The following is a 25,394-nucleotide window of genomic DNA, read 5'->3' as shown; positions in this document are numbered from 1 at the left end:
AGACAAGGTGGGGGGAGGGGAAATGAGGAAACTGGAGAAATCTGAGTTCATTCCTTGTGGTTGGAGGGTTCCCAGGCGGAAGATGAGGCGCTCCTCCTCCAGCCGTCGTGTTGTTATGTTCTGGCGATGGAGGAGTCCAAGGACCTGCATGTCCTCAGTGGAGTGGGAGGGAGAGTTAAAGTGTTGAGCCACGGCTGGTTGGGTTGGTTGGTCCGGGCGTCCCAGAGGTGTTCCCTGAAGCGTTCTGCAAGTAGGCGGCCCATCTCCCCAATGTAGAGGAGGCCACATCGGGTGCAGCAGATGCAATGATGTGTGTGGAGGTGCAGGTGAACTTGTGGCGGATATGGAAGGATCCCTTGGGGCCTTGGAGGGAAGTGAGGGAGGAGGTGTGGGCGCAAGTTTTACATTTCCTGCGGTTGCAGGGGAAGGTGCCGGGAGTGGAGGTTGGGTTGGTGGGGGGTGTGGACCTGACGAGGGAGTCACGAAGGGAGTGGTCTTTGCGGAACGCTGATAGGGCAGGGGAGGGAAATATATCCCTGGTGGTGGGGTCCGTTTGGAGGTGGCGGAAATGACGGCGGATGATACGCAGTATGCGGAGGTTGGTGGGGTGGTAGGTGAGAACCATTGGGGTTCTGTCTTGGTGGCGGTTGGAGGAGCAGGGCTCAAGGGCGGAGGAGCGGGAAGTGGAGGAGATGCGGTGGAGGGCATCGTCGATCACGTCTGGGGGGAATCTGCGGTCCTTGAAGGACGCCATCTGGGCTGTACGGTATTGGAACTGGTCCTCCTGGGAGCAGATGCGGCGGAGACAAAAGAATTGGGAATATGGGATGGCGTTTTTACAGGGGGCAGGGTGGGAGGAGGTGTAGTCCAAGTAGCTGTAGGAGTCAGTCGGTTTATAGTAGATGTCTGTGTTGAGTCGGTCGCCCGAGATAGAAATGGAAAGGTCTAGGAAGGGGAGGGAGGAGTCTGAGACAGTCCAGGTGAATTTGAGGTCGGGATGGAAGGTGTTGGTAAAGTTGATGAACTGTTCAACCTCGTGGGAGCACGAGGTAGCGCCGATACAGTCATCGGTGTAGCGGAGGAAAAAGGTGGGGGGTGGTGCCAGTGTAGTTGCGGAAGATGGGCTGTTCCACATATCCTACGAAGAGACATGCATAGCTGGGGCCCATGCGGGTGCCCATGGCAACTCCTTTAGTTTGGAGGAAGTGGGAGGATTGAAAAGAGAAGTTATTCAGGGTGAGGACCAGTTCAGTCAGTCGAAGGAGGGTGTCAGTGGAAGGGTACTGGTTGGTGCGGCAGGAAAGGAAGAAGCGGAGGGCTTTGAGTCCTTCGTGATGGGGGATGGAGGTTTACAGGGACTGGATGTCCATCGTGAAGATAAGGCGTTGGGGACCGGGGAAGCGAAAATCATGGAGGAGGTGGAGGGCGTGGGTGGTGTCGTCCTCCATGATGGGGGATGGAAACTGAGAAAGAAGCATTTTGGCAGGAATACCCAAAAGTCGTCAGCGGATCACATTGCCAGGTGATCAGAGTTGATTCCCAGAAAAAAAGACAAGATAAAGTAATGCATCAGACATAGCACAGTCAAAGTAAATAAAAGCAACTTGATGCCATAGTCACTGCAATGGTGGACAACTCAACAGGCTACCTGGAACAAAGGCCATAATAAGCAAATATAATTATATTGGGGAACAAAAACTGACTGATAGGCAACATGCTAATCTTAGCTTTAACAAAAAAAACTCCTCTTTCCTTCTTCAAAATAATGATCAGTGAGAAAACTTGTATACCTGGAATGCAAGATGAGTTAACTATTACAGCCTGGACAATTCTGAAGTGATGAATTTGGCCTGTGCTACTAGTGATAGGGAGGGGTAAGAGAGAGGGAGAAATCCAGCATGCCCTGCATTGTTTGGCTATTCTGGTTGACCAACTGTCAGGCAGCATTAGAAATGGTTGTCACGTTGATTCCATCAGCATCACCAAAACTCAATCATTATCTGGCATCTTGTTATATGTGAATAAAAGTACAAAGTAGCTGTTATTAGCTGAACAAATCACTAACTTATGGCACTTATGGTGCTACTGCTTGGAGTTCTAGTGAAACTGTATGCTAGCAACCACTGTTTTGAGTAGAAGGAAAGGTAAAATATGCAAGAAATACTGAGTAATTAAAAGTTAAAAGGAGACAATCACATGATGCCCAGAAAGCAAAAATTCATGCACTGCAAATGCTCTGTCTTGCTCAAAAAATTATTTTGTGACTCTATCATCAGACATTCCAATTGACTTCCCTGATCTGATAAATGCAAATTAATACACTGGAAATGACAATAGATTAAGGAGTCAAATAAATCATTGAATTGAAAATATCTTTAGCAAATTTTAAATGCAGAAAAATAAAGAGCAAGGCAAAGATTATTTGGAAGAGGTAGCTAAAATGGTTAAGCCATGCCAATAGCAGAGCAAAGGACGGGGAACAATGAGTAGATTTATGTCAGAGTATAAATGTCCCCAAGATTGGTAAGGCAAGAATTGAGAAATTTGAACAAAAATCTCAAGTGTACAGATATAGCTACAGCTTTGATCACTTATGCATGCACTAAAATGATCAATGTAACAATTAGTGATTTGGTGGCATAAAACAAAAATTTCAGAAGTGAGTTTGGTTTGCTTCTGCTTTTACTATAGTCAGACGCATTTGAAATACAAGAAAATACTTGTAATCCTATAAATTCTAAGCATCAAAATGAAAACCTCCAGGGCTCTTAACATTCTATACTATTGCATTCTGAAATAAAAACAGTAACATAAATAGTGTGCAACCTGATTACTGTGGCAAGTGGACATTGTCGATTAGGAATGGTTACAGGAGCACAAAACTAACATCTTTCTCTTGAATGAGCTGAAATGTTTTGATTTGGAAATAAACTTAATTGAATCTGTTGCATAACATAACAATGAGAAAAAATAAACAAAGCATGGAATTTGTGTCTTCTGATTCTCAATTATTTCCCATCCTACATGTTTAGAAAACATGCAGTTTTAAAGGATTTGTCACAGACTTTTAAAAATTGCAGTTAAGAGATTTTCCTTTGAAGAGAATAGGCATTTAAACAAATTGCAGCAGAGAGTGTTAGCTAGTCATCCATTTTACGGCATGGTACACAGAAATAACTATTTCACAATAAAGCCTTCTTTGGTTTTTACTGAGTGACTAAAAATTGCATCAGAAGATTAAATTTAACTTGGATACTCTATCCAAGGCACTGTCCTTTTAAAAAAAATCTTGGAATAAGTTATCACCACAGGTGGCAATTTGCACACCAGAAATTTGTGAACTAAACCAAAATATTGTAGACTTTTGCTAATTCTAAAGACATCAATGTGATTTACCAATATGAGGTAGTACATTGCCAGAGAATCATTTATGCAATACCTTTACATTCCCTCTGCTTGCAATGCTTTTGTACACTTATACTGAAGAAAACCCCCAACTTTAATCTTCAACAAAACTTATGGGCAATACAAATCTGCATGAACCATGCCAGATACCGACTTCTGATGCATAAATAGAAAATTACAATCAATCTAGAGGTATCCAACTGCAGTCATCTTGAACAGATAACTGAACATAGAACCTAGATGCCCAATTCACAAATAAGAAGATATCACATTGAGACAGCCCACTGCCACAAGGTTTATCTAGCCAAACATGAATGTGAAACAAGAACTGCTCCTTCAGATCTATATCAGTCAGAAGTCAAACATCAGTCCAGGTAGTACCTTGCCATTAACATCAAATCACACAAGCAGAAAACCTAATGTCAGCCACAATCAAAAAGAAACGCCTAAGGTGAATTAAGTAGCATTCTTTCATAACCAAATTCTGAAATTTAAAACCCATTTGAGGCTTCACAAAATCTAACAAAGATCTTTCATTTAAAATTCCACGTACATACCTTTTTTCTTATACCTATTGTTACACACACATTCGTTTTAATGCTTAAATTAAATTGAAACCCAACATCAAGCCATGATTGCAATGAGAAATGTTAAGCAAACTTAGCACAGCACGCAAATATCTCACGCAACCACTTTATTTCTTCCTGATATTGCTAAAGTGATCATACTTACATTCTCTATATATTCATTGCTGTTTGCTGCCCAGTTCAGGCAACTCAAATAGCAAGGTAGAAACAGAATCAAAGCACAAAGTACGACTTTTGTCTTCAAGGTAATTCAACTCTTTTACTGAGCTCCAGACATCAGTCAAGCTGCAGCATTTGCTAAGTTCTGAAATGGATCCTGTTTCTTTGAAGAGCTTCCCCAGTGAGTGCTCTGTTGCCCTAAGACAGGGAAATAAAGCATCACAGCTGCCAAGCCACTTGCAGAAATTGAAACACGACACCACAGATGATGTCACTTCAACAAGACATTATATGGAACAGCTCTACGTTTTGCCTTCTCATACCATGCAAGTATATAATTTGTTCCAGAAAAAACAAGCTTATAAATTGACATTTCTGAAAAGCATGAGTTTGTGTGTACAATGCATCATATTAGCTCTCATCATATTATTTCTATTTTACAATTACTATTACTATGTTACTATTTTCAAACATTTTATTTATTGTCACATACATCTTTAAGATACAGAGAAGAGTGTTTTATCGCCATAAGCCAGCGCCATTTTGAAGTAAAATGAGGATAAAAAATTACTTCAATCAGAGTTCATCTTCTGTTCAAACAGGGGTCTCAAGAAAGTCTTCAGGGCTACTACAAGGTCTCTAAAAGGTGTTCTGGTCCTCAAGGAGTCACACTTTTACCATCAATAATTCCGCAACTTGTGAAGTCTGAGCAAATTTTGGAAGCTTCTGAAATCCACTGTACAAAAGCCATCACTGGTGATCCTAATCTCCCATATTAGAGCAAAGTTAGAATAGTCATTGCCTTTCCAACCAGCTCTCTCCCGCCCTCTCCACCCCCCGCCTCCCTCCACCGTGGAATCGAACATAAATATTTTTTTAAAAATGGAATACTACGCTAACAGGGACTTCCTACTCTTTGCTACCAGCACAACACTCACCAAGGATGAAACACAGAAAGAGTGTGCCTAGAATTACATTATTTATTTTGTACAGTTCTATGCTTGTTTAAAATAAATTAATGGAGACTCATAGGAGCCATTTAACCATTAATTTCCTTCTTCATGAAGGCTTTCAAACTTAAAGGAAACCACTGCATTTCAATCGCAATAATGTACAGCATTATTCTCCTTATTATTCATTCTCTTTATTCTCTACACAAGCCGAAATTTTACAGGGCAGCACCCTTGGAGTATGAACTTCAATAATGACAAAGATAAACTATATAAACTTCGTCATTCGTGTACTTAATATTTGATAGCTAAACAAACTTTTGAAAATGTGCATTGAATAATAATCATGATAGAAATATTTTACTGCAGGAATGATGACTAAAGAGCTCTATAAAATTTCAGTGTTTGAAAATCACTTCTGGAAGATATCAGAGTCAACCACAGAAGACAATAAATATTGCTAGCTTCCTGTTTAAATTTCAAGAACATATTTCACAAGGTTAATTAAATGAAGCGGCTGGTGAGTTCCTATTTTTGAAGATTAATCAAAACATACTGCAAATAAAAGATGAAAAAGTTAAAGAAAGCAACATTTGTTCGACAGATTATATCATGAGAATATCCCAAACTGCTCAACAGTCAAAGCAATGCATTTGAAGTGCAAACATGTGTAGGTCAATACAATTAATTTGTGCATATCAAGGTCACACAAAAGAAAATGTAAGGCATTATCTACTTTTATATTTTCATGGTTGAAAGACATATTTTAGTGAGGGAAATGGAAACATTCCCTACTTTTTTAAAATCAATAATACCACAAAGATCTTTTGTATCCAACTCTACAAGTATAAAATTGAGAAAATAATAAAACTAACCCTCAATGGAGTGAAATTAATCATAGTCACTTCTCAATCAGTATGACATATGAACAGCTTCAATATGTTGGCTTGGATATGGCTGCTTAACAAGGGACAGTAAGAATATATGCAACTGAGAACTCGGACAGGTCATATTTGGATTATCCAACAGTTCCACATGCTCCTACCATACGACAAGGATTCTTATTAAAGCTTCTTTAGAGACACTATACCCAACACTCAAACTTATGCTGTGACTTTTGAGGTTTCTTCATATCACACAATAATAGAGCCACAGTACTCCAGTAATATTGAAACGAGGATGGCAGGTGCTACATCAATCTAATAAAAGGAAGTGACATTTACAGAGACAGTTTCTGATGGAGATGACAATGAAGAACAATGAGGATTCCAATTTCTCTCATCATCTTCAAGTAATGACATCCTGCCTTGCTCATAGCAAATGAACCACCTTACCAGCCAAACTCAAAACTGCTTCTATTTTCTAAATTATTCATCACAATCCATTATCCGCCAACCCTTTTCCACTACATTCAGCATTTCAGCTGCCTTACTGACTCAAACCAGGCATGCATTGCTCTCGATGGGTTTCCCTCTTCTGCTTGCATGTTATCCTTGGCATAGGTAAATGGTCTATTTTTCTCTTCACTGTCAGACATTAGTTGATGACATTATTTTAAAAAGGAGTTAGATTTCAACAAGAATACTGTTGTCACCAATTTTCACCTCATTGATCCCTCTACTGCCAATTTTGTTGATTATGTTTGTATATCTGATCTGACATAATTCTACTCAAGTTATACACAATGTTTAAAACAAAGATCAAACGAAAGCATATTTGAGAGACAATAGTGACAGAAACACACATCACAGGCAACTATGACAAGAGCTCAGTACAGTGATAAAATGTATATGCAAAGGTCCGACTTAGCACATTACATGATATGTTAGGAGTCTGGACAAAATACAATCTTCAGCTGAAGGACTCTGACTGAGTCGGGAATAATGAGACAAATATCGGAGAATTAATAGAATCCCAATTTTAAATGTGACATTCTGAACTTATCTTGAATTTATGTTCATATTTATAACCCTAAAAACCATATCTAATTATTCCTCTTTCTGTTGGATTGTTGACCAAAATGGGAAAAAGATACAGTGGAATGAGCTACTGCACTTCGAAAACAAAGTGGATTTGTGTGTATCTGTACATTGTTCTTCGTTCAAGGCATTGGGGAAAGATGTTTGACACCCTTTGGCACCAAGGGTGTGTTCACAGCAAGCTTTGCCTAGAAACAGACTGCTGATTGGGTTTTCAAATAGGACTAGTTTTGTGGTACAGGAGTCATCAGCATGACAACAATTCTAATTGGTATTTTTGCAGGTGAATAGTTTCAGTGCGAACAATACAGTCTTCAGACTGCAAAAGACAGCATCTTTTTCTCTTTCTGCAGTGAAATAACCAAGAACTGAAAGACAGCTAATTTCTCCCACCATTTTTTAATAAGCTGCTGTCTCTAACCAGTGACTGAAAACTGAACAATTAAGATGTCAAATGCCTTGTATTTTAGCAAAGAACTGAAAGCACCTTGGAAATAAGGAGATTGGATCAGAAGCAGTCAGAAGATGCAAAAGGGACACATCATCAAATCCTGTGGACTAGTGTATTCAACTGTGTTTCCCCATTTTTTTCTCTCCCACAATATCAATGTTACTTTGAGTCAGTGTCTGCCTGCATAGATGTAGAAAGAGATTATAGAAGAGATGACAGTTTCAGCTTGCACAGTTATTTGAATATTTTCCTCTGGTTAGAAGTGATTTATTTGTAATGAGTTACTGTTAACGTTAAGTACCAGAAACCTGGTCAGTGTTTTTTTGTTGTATTACACAGATAAATTGGGAATTTTGAGTGATTTGATTACATCTTTAAACTTCTATGATGTGCAATTTCCCAAACAGATCAAGACAATAATCCATTTGCAAACTAACCAGGACCTGGGAGGGAGGTAATTGGGATTTCTCTGCACTACAGTGCATCGATGAATTGGAAATATAAATATAACAGGACAAGTTTACATATGCAGTTTCCAAGGAAATAATGGTTAAGAGTTAGTGACAAGTTGGCGTTTATAAACAGCGGGATAATGTAATATCTGTATGAGGAATTGAATGATAATTATAATTGAATAAGTATCTTTATGTAGAAGAATGTACTTAGAGAAACATTTTGCCCCTCAAACATGCTGCTTCACAGACTCACTTTGTCCCTTATCTCTTTAACAAAAATCAGCTTGCCTCCTCGATAACTCAAGAATTCCAAAAGCTCACAACCCGACAGAATTTGCTTTTTAACTAATTTCTGTTTTAAATGAATAACTCCTGATTGTTAGACAGTGACCCCTAGTTCCAAATGAGGAACAGGATACCTACAGTGGCTAAAGGACTTTCTAATTTTGGTCTGAAAGACACGGCTCTAATTTGTAGGATATGCTCCATCGTTTGGTGTTCTCCAAACCAGTGGAAAGAGTTTCTCTCTATCGATCAATCACAGCAGGTAGTCTAAATTGTCCAAAAGTGTTCTATTTAAGCTGCATGATGTCTACTTTTGGCAACCAAAAGCTTCAGGTCTAAACGCCAGAATTCCATCAGCCTTTTTGATTATTTTCTGCATGAGTGTATGAAATCGCAGACACTATATATACCAATGCAAATGAAATAAATCCGTCATTTACTTATTTTCATATACACGATCAATGTCAATTTTTAAGGGATCGACATTACTTTCGAACACCTGCTTTTTCACAATATCACAGTAGAAACACTGCAACAATCCATACCCCTTGCAAGTTTTTAATATCTTCTTTTGCTATTCTGACCATCTCATAGAATCACTACAGTGTGAAAGTTGACCATTTCGCCCAGTGAGTTCACACTGATCCTCTGAAGAGCTTCCGATCCAAATCCAGCTCTGTATTTTTCCATGGCTAACCCATCTAGCCTGCACGCTCCTGGACAGTAAGGGGCAACTTAGCATGGCTAATCTACCAAACCTACAAATCTTTGGACTATGGAAGGAAACCAGAGCACCAGTACGAAAGCTACGCAGACATGGGGAGAATGTCTGTGTGGTGTTTGCACTGTCGCCTGAGGATGGAATCGCACACGGGTCCCTGGCACTGTGAGGCAACTGTGCTAACCACTGAGCCACCATGCCACCTCTTTTATGACTTATGTAACTCTCCCGTTCACCAGGATGCACTATTTTTGCCATATGCTTTTTCTTTGGATTTTGTATCATCCCTTACCTCAATTATCATTCTGTTTTTTTTCTATTTGGCAAGGACAACTCTTGCCCACTAAAATTGGTTATGTATCATCTCACAGCTGTTTTGAACACTTCCCACTGATTTCAGTCATTTAACTCATTAATAGATTTGCCTAGTTCACTGTGAACAACCCAGTCTGTTACCATTAATGTCAGGCTTAATTAAATTTAAAATCTTAGCGACTGGTTTTAGTTTTCTCGTTCTAATGCAGTACTGAACTTGATCATATTTATGATCATTATTAGATAAGCACTCTCAGGTTAGTTTAATGAAATCGGGCTCATTACTCATTAATAAATGTAGTATAGCCTGAACTCCTGTTGGGTTTTAGAACATCAATATTTTTCTGACATCATCTCATCTGCTTATTGTAATCTATTTGAATGTGACAAGCATTAATTAAAACCAATCTGGTTTTATTACATACTTGTCTAACTTTTGTATTTATACATTTTAAAGTAAGAGGGATATAGGTATGGCAAACTTTTTACATAGAGAGTGGTTCGCATGTACAATGAACTTCCTGAGGAAGTGTTGGATGTGAGCACAGTTACAACATTTAAAAAACACTCGGGTAAGTACATGGCTAGAAAAGGTTTGGAGGGATATGGACCTGGAGCAGGCAGATGGGACTAGTTTAGTCTGGGATTATGTTTGGCAAAGACCAGTTGGACTGAAGGGTCTGTTTCCAGTTATATTACTCGGACTCTATAAATAGGATAAACACATTTAAATACATGTTTGCATATGTATCCTTCTCAGATGGAAATTATACATATGTAATTAAGACTGAAGTTCACAATTCTGTGTTCTTTTAACTATTTATGAAATGGGAGTTCTCACCATTGGTGGTTTGCATTGCATCTCAAAGCCAGATAGAATTACAACATATACAGCACTTAAGTAAAATACTGTTAGCAACCAATCAAAATTATTCAGGTACTTGTTAAATTCTAGTATACTGAGGAAAAGACAGTAATGATTGGGAGATTATTGATAAAATATTCCATCCAAAATTATTGCTTCTATTTGCTCTATTTAGATATATTGGTTAATCTCTGTTCCACCATGATTTCGTATTTGACGTTTCCGCCACTATTCTGCACAAATGTCAATTTACCATCTACACATCATAACTGACAATTTGTCACTGGGTTGTAATAGTCCACCATCCTTCAATTTACAAATTAAATATTCACTTATAAATAATTCCAGGGCCTTTATCCATCTTGTGAGTTCTCCCTATATCTTACACTGCACCTCATCAATGCAAGTCTTCAGTCATCACAACACTGCAATGAAACCGTCCAATTTCACACATCACTCACCATCTGCAGAATTCTGAAAATCTCTCTCAATCACATTCTGTGGTCAAGTTGGTAGAAAAATGACAACGCTTAAGGCAGCCACGACATTCTCATTTGCATTGAGATAGGCAACAAATGACGACATAAAATTCGTATTAAAATACATCCCAGTTTATTTATACTAAAAATAACTACTTAAGAAATCATCACAAGTGTTTGATCTCAAGTATTGTTAGTACAACATTTCAATTGTGACCTGCTTTTTAAAAGAATTAAACATGGTGAATTTGTTGATGCTCATTCCAAAATCTTAGGGAACAGTGCACTGCATGAATAAAAAAATTCATGGAAATTTTTTTTGTTACCTCAATATGAAGAGATGGGTGAAATAGATAACTCAAAATCCTACAGCTGAAATTCTTTCCTCCCTCTGAAGAACAAAGTCTCTCGAGCATTTGTGCATCAGTTATCTATCACGCAATATGCAGACCTCAGAAGCACTTTCTTCATTGTCTATCAACTTATGTATTTTTGTTTGACACTCACTTTCAGTAGAACTCAATTCTGGCCTTCTGACAAATTCATTTTTCTTAACATTTGAAAAAAAAATGACAATTCAAAGCAACTTGACTTGAACAGTTTAGTGCAATGACTGGCCACCTTCCTTAAACTAAAAGGATCTTAAGAGCTTTGCATGTGTGCTTTTTCCTTCCACAAAATCATCATGGCCAAAGCCACATAAAAATTAATTAAATATGAAAATACATTCCTCTTGACACTTCTCCTTCTACCACAGCGATCACCCATGACTGGTTGGAATAGTGAAGTACAGAAGAGGAAGTTGAAAAAACTCCACAGAGGCTGGTAAACCAACACCAAATCGCCCCTTATTTACAAGTTAGAAGTACTTCCCAATTGTCTGGCTTCCTCAGAGCCAGCTCAGAGTGAACATAACCTCTGACACTCCTATTTATACCTGGTATTCGAGGCAGTCTCTCATCCAAGTACTAACCAAACTTGAGTCTGCTCAGCTTCTGAGACCACACGATATCGGGCGTTTTCAGGCTGTAGGCACACTCTTGTTTATATCTATCAGCCACAGCTCCCTTTTGGACCAGTTAACAGTTCTAATCAAGGAATTCATATTCTATAAGATCCACCTGGCTTACAATCATTGCATCCCTCCCAATTTGAGTCTGAGGACATCGGCTTGTTTTTTTTAAGCCTCTCCTGAGGCATTTTTGCATCAGATTTGGATCCCCCAACACAGTCTCTGCCATGGGCAACGGGTATCGGATCCGTAGCCTGCCTCTTCATCTGGAGTGTGGCAGAAGAAAGTCATCTACTTCTTCAGGTGTTAAAGATGCGGAGTCCACTAAATCAACAGTATCTATCTCAGACTCTGAGGTTTATCAATGCTAGATGGAGGGAAACGACCCATAGGTTCTGATAGCCTTTCTGGCAGTTCAAAGGAGATGATCATATTTTGCTCCTGCCCTGTTTGCGAGTTTGCAGCTTTCATGTGGTCCACATGCTGGTTCAGGACTGCCTCACCTATCCAAACTTTGCCATTTCACCCTCTGCACCTCGAGAAGATTAGATTTCACCTGGTGCAGTGTCTTATCCCCATTAGCAACTCTGCTGGAGCTAACCTATACTTACATGAGGGGTGGTTTGATAATCAGACAGGAACTGGAATAGTTTGGTATAGCTGTAAGCTGTTCCTATAAGTCTTTTTTCAAAGTTTGGACTGCTCTTTCTGCTAGACCATTGAATGATGGATGGTATGGAGCTCTCCTAAAATGCTGCATGCCATTCAACTTCAGGAAACACTCAAATTCCCTGCTGGTAAATGGTGGCCCATTGTCTCTAACCAACATATCTGGTAACCCAGATGCTTGCACATTTTCTGTTGTCATCTCAGTGTTTGACAAATGACCTCTGTGCAAGTCCAACCACTTTGAATTAACATCCACAATGACTAAGAACACTGAGCCCATGAAAGGGCTGGCATGGTCGATATGTAACCTAGTCAAGGATTTACCAGGCCATTCTCACAAATGTGGGAGAGCTGCTGGCACTAACTTTTGTCCTTATTGGCACTCCAGGTACTGCCCCATCATCACAGCTATGTCTGCCCAAAACACTAAACTTCGCACCAACATCTTAATTTTTGTCACCCTTGGATGACCCTGGTGGAGTTCTGCCAGTATCTGGTGATGTCCTTTGCTTGGAACAATTACTTTTGCGCCCCACAAAAAAATGCCTTCCTCTACAGTGATCTGGTCTTACCGGGTCTAGAAAGGTTTCGATTCTGATTGTGATGGCTATTTTGTTTCCAGCTGCTTTACTTTTGACTGAATCAGATCTTTTTTGCATCAACAGTCTGATATTGTCAGTGGTGACAGGAAGGTTGTCCAGAAAGTTTACAACCAGAACAGACTCTTCCAATGGCATATCTGCCAGAAACAGACAGCTCAAGACATCCACATTTGCTACTTAGCCTCTTGGACAGTATCCCAACTTGTAATTACATGCACTTAAAATGAGAGTCCACCACGGAATTCCACCAGGAGCTATGGACAGCACAGCATCATTCTCTTTGAGTATCCCTTCGTTTTGTGTGTGTGTGTGTGTGTGTGTGTGTGTGTGTGTGTGTGTGTGTGTGTGTGTGTATGTGAGAGAGAGAGAGAGAGAGAGAGAGAGAGAGAGAGAGAGACAGAGAGAGAGAGGGAGAGGGAGAGAGAGAGAGAGAGAGGGAGGGGGAGAGAGAGATCTGAAACCCAAGTATGTCTCTTGGGGTGCCTGCAGAACACATTTTTCCCTACTAAGGCATACACCCACCTCAGAGAAACGTCTAAGGATTATATGCAAGTCAGAAGGAATAAGATTAGTTTTACACTTGCATAAATGAACATAAAAACATTTTATTAAACAGAACTATATGCAAGGGACACAGCTCTACAGACATGCCGCAGTCTTTTTGTAATTTGACATTGTCATGACAGTTCTTGAGCAAAAATGTAGTTCACCGTTTAAATTACAGTCAAAAATGTGAATGAGAAAGAACCTACATAAAAAGTTGGCTTCAGAAAGTTTGATCATTGGACAATGTGGCAAGCTTGCAAGCAGATGCAACATCACTGAAAACTGGACCAGTATCTAATCTCTCGAATAAAGGATACATCATACAGAACTTAAATATGTAGGTCAAAGAAAGCAGTACGTAAAACAAGAAAATGTGAATATAAATAAAAAAGCCCAAATAAGGAATGCTTTAATAATTATATTTTTACATAAACCAAAAATAAAACCTTAATGTTATCAAGAACTGATTCAGATGGTGTAAATGATTTTGCTGGGAAATGCCCAAAAAAATGGGGAATTGCAATATAGGTGGATAACTATATTACAACTGTACATGAATGGATATTTGTTATGAATGTGCAATTATGATAGATGTGTAACAGACAATGGAACATGTGGTCAGGGAGGATTTTTAGGCTGAAGACTGCGGAATACGGTAATCCACTAATCGAAGGATTTTAACTTCTGGAAGTTGAGTGGACACTTCAGGGACAAAAGTGGTAAGGGAAAATGTCAAATTTAAGGTAATAATTAGAAAATGTCATAACATGAGTGTCAAATTACAAAGGCAAGAGCTGCATTCCGATTCAGTGCTTAATTATCCAAATGGGGTGTAACCCGGATATCTGTGCGCATCTGCGACCTGGGTATCACAGATCAGTCTTAAAACTAAATGAATTTTATGCAAAAAAGGGACAGCACTGGATACTTCAGTGTTCTTTAGAAGACAGAAGGAATAAACTGGGAAACTACATTTAACAGAGGAAAACTATATTTAAAGCCACTGTACAATGTGAGAAAACATTTGCTTTAGGAAAGCCAATCTTAACCACGGTGGTTTAATAAGATTATAAAACAAAATAAAGAAACAAACCATTGATGTAAACTAACATTAAAATAGGCTTTATACGAAAGACAACTGAAAATCACTTAAAAATACAGAAACAGGAAAGGAACAAGTGAGACAGAAGTTGTAGAATTTTGAAGAGGAAATCGATTTTAGATTTTCATAACTATGTTAGTACTAGGAGAAATTCCGGTTGTATTAAAGAACAAATCCGGTAAAAGTATTTCAGACGATTAGAATATATTAAATGCAGCTAAAGAACATAAACAATATCCTGAAATTAGCAAATGACATTTCTTGTAGACAGAAGGGCAAAATGGGTCGATGATCAGTTGTGTTTTAGAAATTTAAAAGTAATGCTTGATTCAGACAATGCGCATTTCACGTCAATATTTTCTCAAGCTCCATATAATCTGAACCAAGTTTTGCAGTGAAAGGATATCCGATTGTATCTGGTGTTAGCTAAAATTTCTCTTGCATAGCCAATCTTTGAACATTTTTAAATTGAAAATCGCTAGACGTGCATTCTAATAAAGTACAGATAAGAAAAAGGGACATCTGGAATCTGAATAAACAGGAAAAACAACTTTGTAACAACCAATCAGACCAAAGGATTGTGAAATCAAGCTCAAGGAAAATCAAACATTGTGCCAGCATGTTAGACAGCGACATTCATAATTTACAGCAAGACTAATCCTTCAAAACAAAAAGGCACCTGACAGAAATGCATTTGACATTGAGAACATAAACAAACTACACTCATTTGAATCCTTCAATAGAATTCCAGATAATTATTAAAGCACAGAAACAAAGCTTTTACTGTACATGCTCCATAAAAGTCTCTTTCAATTTTACTGGTTTCATCTCAAACTATCCTGTGTTCTTTACTCCCAGATATACTTATGTAGCTTTTTCTTAAACGTACTTGTGCTGTTAACCTCAACTACTCCATTTGGAAGCTGTTGTAATACCTGATGGTTCGCGGGGGAGGAGAGAATTAGCTTTGATGAGAGATTAAGGAAAACTCTGAACTACATAGGGGTCACCCAACCTGGGAATGAAAGGTCAGGTAGCGCATAAAACTACAGTTAAGAAGCTGCCTCCATTAAGTGCTGTTCGTTCAACATGTGAGATAATAATACATCTAACAATTCTGAAATAAGTTTCTTCAAAATTAGTTAGTGAATGTATGAGTGACAACCCACTATTTCTAATAAATAAATATATATACATACATAATGAATAGCTTGGACCGGCTCACAAGTCAGAACATCTTTACTCCTAACCAACCAAGTTCTCAAATTAATAAAGATCCAGAAGGTCACCTCAAAGGCTGTCAGGTGTTCAACCTTCCATCAATACTTCTTTTTTAACAATGTCAGTATTTCAAGGCTTCATGTTTGCAACAAATAGTAAATTTATTTTCAAACCATTAACTGTTCACACTAAATAGATGTGCATTGTCCAAGCAAAACAATGTTTTTACTCTGCTGCAAAGTGAAAGTTTAAGTCTCTTAATTTCTGAATAGTAATTACTTATATTGAGGAAAACAAATCATGTCACCTGCAACCTCGACTTCTTTTTTTCTTAAAGTGTGATCACTAAGGTTAAAATTTAGATCATACCTGAACTATATCTTGGTCAGTTTTGCAGAATGGAAGATGTTAGCTGGTTTCAAACTCACCAAAACTGCAGCCAGCAATTTAAGATACCCTTACATTTGCAAGAAAATTAGGCAATGTATTTGGATATGTTAGATGCATGATTTTTAACAGTTTACTAGTAGGTCCCCAGTCGTAAATTAAGATGAACTGAGTAGTATTTTATTTCTTGTCTTACCATTATTTTTGTCTATCACATTGCAGTACATCAATCTTTTACTATTTTCTCCACACTCTTTTATGAAAATCCATTTTCACATTTTGCTAATGTATACTGCTGCGATTCTGATGGAAACTTTACCTGAATGCTCATAGCATTTGAAATAAGGTAGATGAATCAATGGCACAAATCATCATGAATGAGTATGATTTAGTAACTATTATCGGAGAAACAGTTGCAGGATGGTCATGAATGGGAATTAAATATCCAGGGGTATTGGACTATTCAGAAAAACAGACAGGAAGGTGAGGGAGGTGGTGTAGCTCTGATATTTAAGGATCATCAGGACAGTGGTGAGAGATGAAATAGGTTTTACGGAGAATAAGGTTGAATTTATTTGGGTGGAAATTCAAAATTCTAAGAGGAAAAAAGTCTCTGATAGACCTTGTCTATAGGCCACCAAATAATCATATCACGTTGGGATTGGCAATAAGAAAAGAAATATCTAATGCCTGTAAAAATGGTATGGCAATTGTCATAGGGGATTTTAATCCACTTGTTGATTGATCGAACCAGGCTGGTCAGTATAGCCTTGAGGAGGTGTTTGCAATGTATCTGCAATAGTTTTCTTGAACAGTGAAAAGAAAGACAAAGAGGTAAGCTGCCATGGGTGTCTAAGAAAATAAGGCAGGCTATCAAATTAAAAGGGAAGGCACACAAAGTGGCAAAGACCAGTGGGAAACTAGAAGATTGGGAAAACTTTAAATGTCAACAGAAAGCCACAAATATAGCTATAAAGAAAATTAAGATAGATTACGAGAGTAAACTAGCTCAGGAAATGAAGACAAATAGCAAACGTTTATAAATACATAAAATGGAAACGAATGGCTACGGTAAACTTTGGTCCTTTACAGGATGAGGAAGTGGATTTATTAAAGGGATATGAGGAAACAACCAAGGCTTGAACAGGTATTTTGTGTCAGTATTCACAGTGGAGGACACGAATAACATGCCAGTAATTCACAAAGAGACAAATGTAGGTAAGGACCTGGAGACAATTGTTAAGACAAACAGGTATTGCTAGTCAAGCTAATGGAGTTAAAGGTAGGCAAGTCTCCTGGCCCTGATTGAATGCATCACAGGGTACTAAAAGAGATGACAGGAAAAAACACAAAAGCACGTGTTGATTTCCCATGCTGGACTCTGATGCCATTCCAGCAGATTGAAAAACAGTAAATATGAAACCACTGTTTGAAAAAGGAAGTATACAGAAGATGAGGAATTACAGACTGGTTAACTTAACTTGTGCAGTGGGAAAATGCTTGAATCTATTCTCAAGGAAGAAATAGCAACGCAGCTGGACAGAAATCGTCCCATTGAACAGATGCAGCATAAGTTCATTAAGGGCAGGTCATGCTTAACTAATCTACCATAATTCTATTAAGACATTACGAGCAGGGTGAACAACAGCGACCCAGTAGATGTGGTGTATCGAGCTTTCCAAAAGGCATTTCACAAAGTGCTGCACTAAAAGCTGCAGCATATGATAAAGATGCATGGTGTTACGGGTAACATATTAGCATGGACAGAGAATTAATTAACTAACAGGAAGCAAAGAGTGGGGATAAATGAGTGCTTTTCCAGTTGTCGATCAGTGACTAATGGTGTGCCTCAGGGATTAATGTTTAGGACCACAATTATTCACAATTTATACAGATGATTTGGAGCTGGGAACTGTGTGTCAAAGTTTGCAGATGACACTAAGATGACTGGCAGAGCAAAGTGTGCGGAGGTCTGTGAAACCTTGCAGAGGGACATAGATCGCTTAAGTGAATGGGCAAAGGTCTGGCAGATAGAGCACAATGTTAATAAATGTCAAGTTATCCATTTTGGTAGGAACAACAGTAAAAAGGGCTATTATTTGAAAGGTAAACATGTTGCAGCTTGCTGCTGTGCAGAGGAACCAGAGTGTCCTTATGCATGAATCACAGAAGGTTGGTCTGCAGGTACAACAAGTAATTAGAAAGGTAAATAGAATTGTGTCCTTCATTGCTAAAGATATTGAGTTTAAAAGCAGGGTGGTTATTTTGTAATTATACAGGGTGCTATTAAGGCCACATCTGGAGTACCATGTACAGTTTTGGTCTCCTTACTTGTGAAATGATGTACTGGCACTAGAGAGGCTGCACAGGAGTTTTACTAGGTTGATTCTGGAGTTGAGGTGGTTGGCTTATGAGGAGAGACCCCGAGTAGACTAGGATTATGTTCATTGGAATTTAGAAGAATGAGTTGGGGGATCTTCTAGAAACATATAAAATTATGAAGGGAATAGGTAAGATAGAAGTAGGGAGGATGTTTCCAGTGATTGGTGAAACTAGGACAAGAGATTACAGTCTCAAAATTAGGGGAAGCAGATTTAGGACCAAATTGAGAAGGAACTTCTTCAGTCAGAGGGGTGTGAATCAATTGAGCTTCCTCATGGCATGTTTTTAAAAGCTAAGGTAGGTAATGTTTTGAACAGTAAAGAAATTAAGGTTATGGTGAGAGGGAGATAAGTGGAGCTGAGGCCACAAAAAGATCAGTCATGATCTTACTAAACAGCAGACTAGACTCGAAGGGTCAGATGGTCTATTCCTGCTCCTATTTCTTAAGCTTTTATGTTGTTGGAAATAATACGTGCAAGTTGGAAGTAGAAGGGAAATAGGTGGTGTCATGTCCTGGGAAGGAGTGATATGGGATATTGAGTTGGGAAACACTGGGATTGGCTGATGGAAATAATAAAAAATACATGTATTTCTCCTATAACGTGGTTGTCATGTTCCTGTGAAACACCATGTTATAAAAAACTACGCAATAGAGCTATTGGGGCCTATGGGAAAAATAGGCTAGAGGCAAACCACCAAAAATACCAATAAAAATTGAAAGATAAAGAGTAGTAAGCCTAACACAAATAATAGTACAGTCTAAGTAGATTTTTAAATCAAATATTTTAATAAAATACAGTATAATTAACACTTTAACACTAACATCACTGATTTCAAAAGCACTGTACCTATCACAAAGCGCTTGGCTAGAAAGCACGTGAGCTGAATGACCAGTCCTCCATGCAATACAACACCTAGTGCCGGGAATGGGAATCGCGTAACAGTGAACAGGAGTTCGCTTTATCAAACAAAAGGTCCGCAATTCACAAATCGCATTACAGCCAAATCATGTTTAAAAATGCATGTTATAGGAGAACTATCTGTACTTAGTGCTGGGAAACAAACAATAGGCACTAGGAAAACATAGTAGTTCAGGGAGTATGGAAGTTCTAAGTACATGGGACAGATGAAGGGTCAAACTGGAGCATTATGGAGAAAGGAATCCTTTGCACTTTGATCTACATTAACCCATTATAAAATGCTCTCTTTTCTCAATTATACATCTTTGATTCAGTTCATTCTGCAACTACACAAAACTGGTGATTTTAAGCGCATTAGCTGTTTTTTTTGATCAGTTATTAATTTATTTCTTGTTTCATTCATGAAGTTGGATAAAAATCAAACAAAATTTTGTCACAAAAAATTCATTATTTAAGACAGTAAAATGTTCAATGGCATTGTGTGTTGGTGAAATTTTTACAGTGTAACTTATCTTATAACTAATAAGCTGTACTTAGACATCTTTGTACCTAAGGTGGTGACTTGTCAACTTTTTACTGTACTCATTTGAGTACGTGACAGTAAAGCTAAATCTATTTCAAAAGTAAAAATGAATTCAAGGCCCCTGAGCACATAGTCAGAGCAGAACCTTTAGTGCAGTATCAAAGGAGTGTTGCACTGTTGGAGGTACAGATGAGATCCATACAATGGATGCAAAAGATTTTATGGCACTATTGTCAGAAGAGTCATCCTGATGTCCTGGCCAACTCAATCGTTCCTGGCGAACTACATCGAAAACAAATAATCTGGACTTTATTTCATTGCTGCTCATGGAATGTGCTGTCAAAACACTGAAGCAACTTCAAATCATGAAATACACTACATAAAAGCAAGTTTAATCACTCATTCTTCCTTTACAACTGGCATATGTTGCGTGCAATGTTAATAGCAAGTCTTTGAACAAAAAAAATTGTATGTACATTCAAACTCCTGAACCACTAAAAAAAGGCCAAAGGTGTTTCAAAAATGAGTAAACAGGCAAAATGAGACTCATGACAGAACTAACCTAAAGCTTGATTAAAGAGGTGGATTTAAAATTGGCATACAGAGATGTTTGGGGGACAAATGCAGAGCATATGTCCTAGACTGAATTACGCATGAAACTGAACAGACCCTCAGACGCTGACAGAAAGAACTTTGATTCCAATCATTCCCCACTTTGCTTGGGAAGTAGCTGCCCCAAGCCTTACTGCATTCCACAGCACGTATTCCTAGAGTTTGAAATATGCCAGTCTGCAACACTCAGTCGAGGCCAACTGTCATAGTTGGAGAAGTACTCAAGGCCCAAAGGATTATCATGATTCAGTACTTAGACTGATATGATTCAAGTAGGATGCAAGTAGCAAAGAGCATATCACTTATGGTTGAATGCAGCACAGATGCCAATGGGATGCCTTTTGCACAATTAACAATGCACAACTCACTGTTGTCATAGACATGCAGATAAACTCTTGCAAGGAACTTGATTTCTGGAATGGCTTTATGTTTTATAATTACCATTGACTTTAATTTCATTCTATCATCCGTGTAGTCCAGTATCACTGTAAATCTTGGCTTCTCAAATTCTGTAGGTCTTGCTAAAACTCTTGATTCTTTTCACTCCACAGTGTGAGTGCTGGGAATATCAAAAGTCATTGATGTTTCATCCATGTTGACAATATGGTCATGTTTTTGCTGATGAAGTATCATTGCAAAGTTGTAAATTTAATAGCAAGGACTTTTGGTAGCCTGTGACCCATCCTCCAGTTTTCATTTACAAACTAGACTGCTTTGTTTCATACTATAGTTACCCAACTGATAGTTACTCTGAATTTTTTGCTGTGCATATAGTTTGATTTGGCCCACTTGAGTGCGTATCCACATGTTGCATTCCTGTTGATAATGTAACTATTCTGATGATTTTCAACAGATCTGCCTCCTGTTTTAAGATTAGGCAAATGGGATTGATCCTCGTTCGCATGGTGCATTTAGTTTTGGGCACATACTTCAGGACAGATTCTCATTCTCCCATTCTGTCATCAATTTTCTGGTTAATACTTGCTTTCCTCATTGCAACACAGTTATTTGAAAGTTGAAAAGTATTAGACCATTTGTTTGAAACCAGTTTCATATTTAAATCTTTCTGTCAGAGCACACAGCTGATTGTCATTTGCAATCTGGTCTATTTGGGCTTGACCAAATATCCTGCACATGGTTTTGGCATCACGGCCCACTTTGTCTGCTTGATCCCATGTGCCAAATGATAACACATATTACTGAGGTGACAAATTGAGGCTGACTCTAAATGTGAGCACAACATGTCTAAGTGAAAAATTCAGGGAGGGGTTGACTTACACACCAAGTATATGTCAAAAGATTTTTTTTGATGTTAAATAAAAAGAGCTTGTCTTACTTGCTGTGTTAACTTATACGTTTTGATTTACAGTAACTAAATTTGAGGAAATTATTGACCTGAAACGAAAGAGAATGTTGTGGCTATGAAGAATCTGGAACTTACAGCAGTACAATGGACCAATTCCTTAATTTTCATACCAAAGATGTCAATAATTTTTCTGTGAAGGCTTTAAATACAATCTGTCACTTCAAAACAAAGAAGTAACTTGATTTTATTATTTCCATCCCAATATTAGTTATAAGTTTCTGTGTTTCGGGGAAGGTAGTGTAAAAGGTACTGACTTCTACCAGACACTCCTATCCTTCTAACTGTGAACAATCAGATTTGCATACACTTAATAGTAAATTCACAATGGCATTACTACAACATTGTCAATAAATTACTTACTTTTCACTTGCTGGTTCAGATATGCCAGCAAGAATGGAAAAGGAAGCTGAAAATTGCATTTATAGCCGATAAAGTTACAAATTTAATCCTGAATCTTATGTTACAATCCTCTTCAGATTTCATAAAGCAAAATAAGCAAGTTCACCAAATGGCCCTCAAGTCAAAAACATGGTCAACAAGATTTCCCTTTTACTAAACTTTATTCTAACATTATCAGCAGTAGTTAAACATAGAACTGGCAAATCATAGTAGATAGGAGCTATAAATTACACATAAATTACACAGGTATAACCATGATAGAACCCAATGATGTACTAAGCAGTCCACTTCACCTCTACAGTTCCAACTACCTTGAATATTCCAGGCCTTTTCTTTGAGGACTTTGATTCCCTGCAGAAAGCAGTTTCCATAGAGAGTTCTCATTTCATTTTCTACAAACGTCAACTTCTTTTCAGAGCTGTTTCAACTCTCAGCTCCTGCTGGTCATGGAAGTATGAGGCAAACCTTAACTGAGTATGGTTAATTCTGATTTGTAGGCGCCGGTGTTAGACTGGGGTGCACAAAGTTAAAAATCATAGTCCCAATAGGTTTATTTGGAACCACTAGCTTTCAGAATGCTGCTCCTCCAAGGATCAACTAATGAAAGAGCAGCGCTCCGAAAGCTAGTGTTTCCAAATAAACCTGTTGGACAATAACCTGGTGTTGTGTGATTTTTAAGTTGGTTAATTTTGGACATTGAATCAAACAAAAGTGAAAGAAATATCAGCAATAATCTACGCATGCCTTGCAACTTTTCTAAACGGTAGATCTCCTTCTCAGTTTGCTCTTCTATCCTTCCCTTATTTTGTCTGCTACATGGAATCGCTTTGTTAATTTCCTTCCTCTTGTGGTCTTGTTTCAAGGTCAAGGACATCAGGTCACATGGACCACCATATCAGATTGTACACAAACAACTTATCCTTTAGATGTGATACACACTGCTATGGGCTTAAAATTGTTTTCTGAGCAGTTTTCCTTTTAAGTAATGGTTATTAGCAGGCATTAAATATCTCTCTCTCAATTCCAAATTCCTAGCTATGCTAATAGCCAACTCTGGCAGGAATTTTAGCTGACCTAATAGAATTATTGCAGTCAGGAATTGGGACAATTTTTCAAGAAGGCCAATGACTTTCACTCTTTAACTGTGACAGTAACATAGCTGAAAATACACCTAAATGCACAGAAGTCATGCAGAAGTAGCATATTAACATCATTTTAACAATTACTGTTCAACATTTCTCCTGTCTAGGCACGATCTGAAGGCAGGAAGCAATTGGGTAGCTGACAGCTTCAGCAACAGCATCGCGGCCCAACTCGGAAAGCGCAAGCAATGAGGGAGGCCCCCCTCCCTGGTCTCTGCAGCAGAAAGAACAGGGAGTCGAGGTCTCCCAGAGAGCAAACCAAGCAGAGGACTCATCATAGATTGTTGAACTTCTAGCCTTTTTCCTTCATTTTTCTAGTTTGTATTAAGCAGGACTTTAAAATTAAGTAAGACCTATGTTATATATTTTTCTATTTATTCCATTAAGGTAATGCTTAACTTTTCTAAATTGTTCCTTTAACTACTTTGTACCTAAGCTTTTTGTAGAGGTACCTTTGTACCAAGGACAGAACTGTGTGTGGCAAAATTATACACGTTTCATTGTACTCTTGTACATCTGTACTTGAGTAGATGTGACAATAAAATCTAAATCTATATCCCAATTCTACTTACATTAACACAGACTGTAATGAGGTCAACCAGGTGGACCTCAGAAAGTACGAGTTGCCTGATTGGGACCACTAACTTGATCCAATCAGGGAGCCCTGGCTGATAGATAAAAACAGGAGTATCAGAGGTTCTGTTCAATCTGACAGTTGGAGCTGAGGAAGCTAGATAAGTATCAAGGACTCTTCACATGTAAATGAAGGGTAACTTGGTGACGGGATACCAGCCACTATGAAGTTATTTCAGTGATGACAAGAGAAAAAATATGCTCCTAAAGAAATTTACTCATCAGTTATTGTTGAATTGGAGTGAGCATTTCTGGCATCATGCTATTTGGGAGGCTTGACTCATTCAATCCTGCCATCAAAGACTAGGTCCAGTGTGTGGAAAGAAAGCAATTTTTTAAAAATGTGAATGATATTGAGGCAGTTGAAAAACAACAAGTAATCTGCTTGGCAATCTGCAGCTTTTCCATTTGCTAAGGCATCAGACCTTAAAACCTTTAAAGAGTTGACAGTTTTGATTATAGAATGTTATGACCCCAAGCCTCCTGCAATTCTGGGATGTTATGGGCTTTGCTCGGTAGGTTGAGAACCAGGGAAATCTGCGTGGCAAGTTTTGAGGAGGTTAAGATGACTGACGAATGCAAGGGACTTTGGCTGAACCCTTAATGAGATGCTGAGCAACCCTTTGGTATGTGAGATTAATGAAGGGAATGTACAAAAGCATCTATCAGTAAAAGCCCAACTGGATTTCAAACTGCAAATGGCTTTGTCAATACCCAATCCTTTGCACAGAGGACTTGTACTCAAAACTGGCAGGAGGTCTGTCCTTCATGAAGACCGAGTTACATCCATTGGAAGATAAAGTGAGAACGATCAAAAATCTATACCAGAGTTTAGATCTTTCCTTGGATTACTGAAATATTATAGAAAGTTCAAATGTAACTAGGCCTTCATCCTGATAGCTGAAAATGTGTTGCTGGAAAAGCGCAGCAGGTCAGGCAGCATCCAAGGAACAGGAGATTCGACTTTTCGGGCATAAGCCCTTCTTCAGGAATGATTCCTGAAGAAGGGCTTATGTCCAAAACGTCGAATCTCCTGTTCCTTGGATGCTGCCTGACCTGCTGCGCTTTTCCAGCAACACATTTTCAGCTCTGATCTCCAGCATCTGCAGACCTCACTTTCTCCTTCATCCTGGTACCCATACATCTGCTATTGAAAAAGGATCAGCCTTGGAAATGGTCTCATAATCAAGACACATCATTTAGGCAAGTGAAGAAGCAGATATAATT

The 25,394-nt window shown here is 38.4% G+C and overlaps 1 protein-coding gene across 4 annotated transcripts in view; it reads right to left on the bottom strand.

The window, feature by feature from the left end:
* Positions 1–25,394, bottom strand: part of plekha5 (pleckstrin homology domain containing, family A member 5) — a 341,912-nt gene that overhangs the window by 197,756 nt on the left and 118,762 nt on the right. Inside the window, exon 1 of one of the 4 annotated variants that reach the window (XM_060842971.1) lies at positions 4,138–4,238. The exons of the other annotated variants lie outside the window; for them this stretch is intronic. The gene's annotated coding sequence lies outside the window, so the exon portion shown is untranslated. Of the gene's footprint in view, positions 1–4,137; positions 4,239–25,394 lie in introns of those variants that run through there. 4 annotated transcript variants of the gene reach the window in all.

This window comes from Hemiscyllium ocellatum, chromosome 23 (assembly GCF_020745735.1).
Source record: "Hemiscyllium ocellatum isolate sHemOce1 chromosome 23, sHemOce1.pat.X.cur, whole genome shotgun sequence".
Taxonomy (NCBI): Eukaryota; Metazoa; Chordata; class Chondrichthyes; order Orectolobiformes; family Hemiscylliidae; genus Hemiscyllium; species Hemiscyllium ocellatum.
The sequence above is the reverse complement of the archived record's forward strand: the minus strand, read 5'-3'. Positions and strand labels throughout refer to the sequence as shown.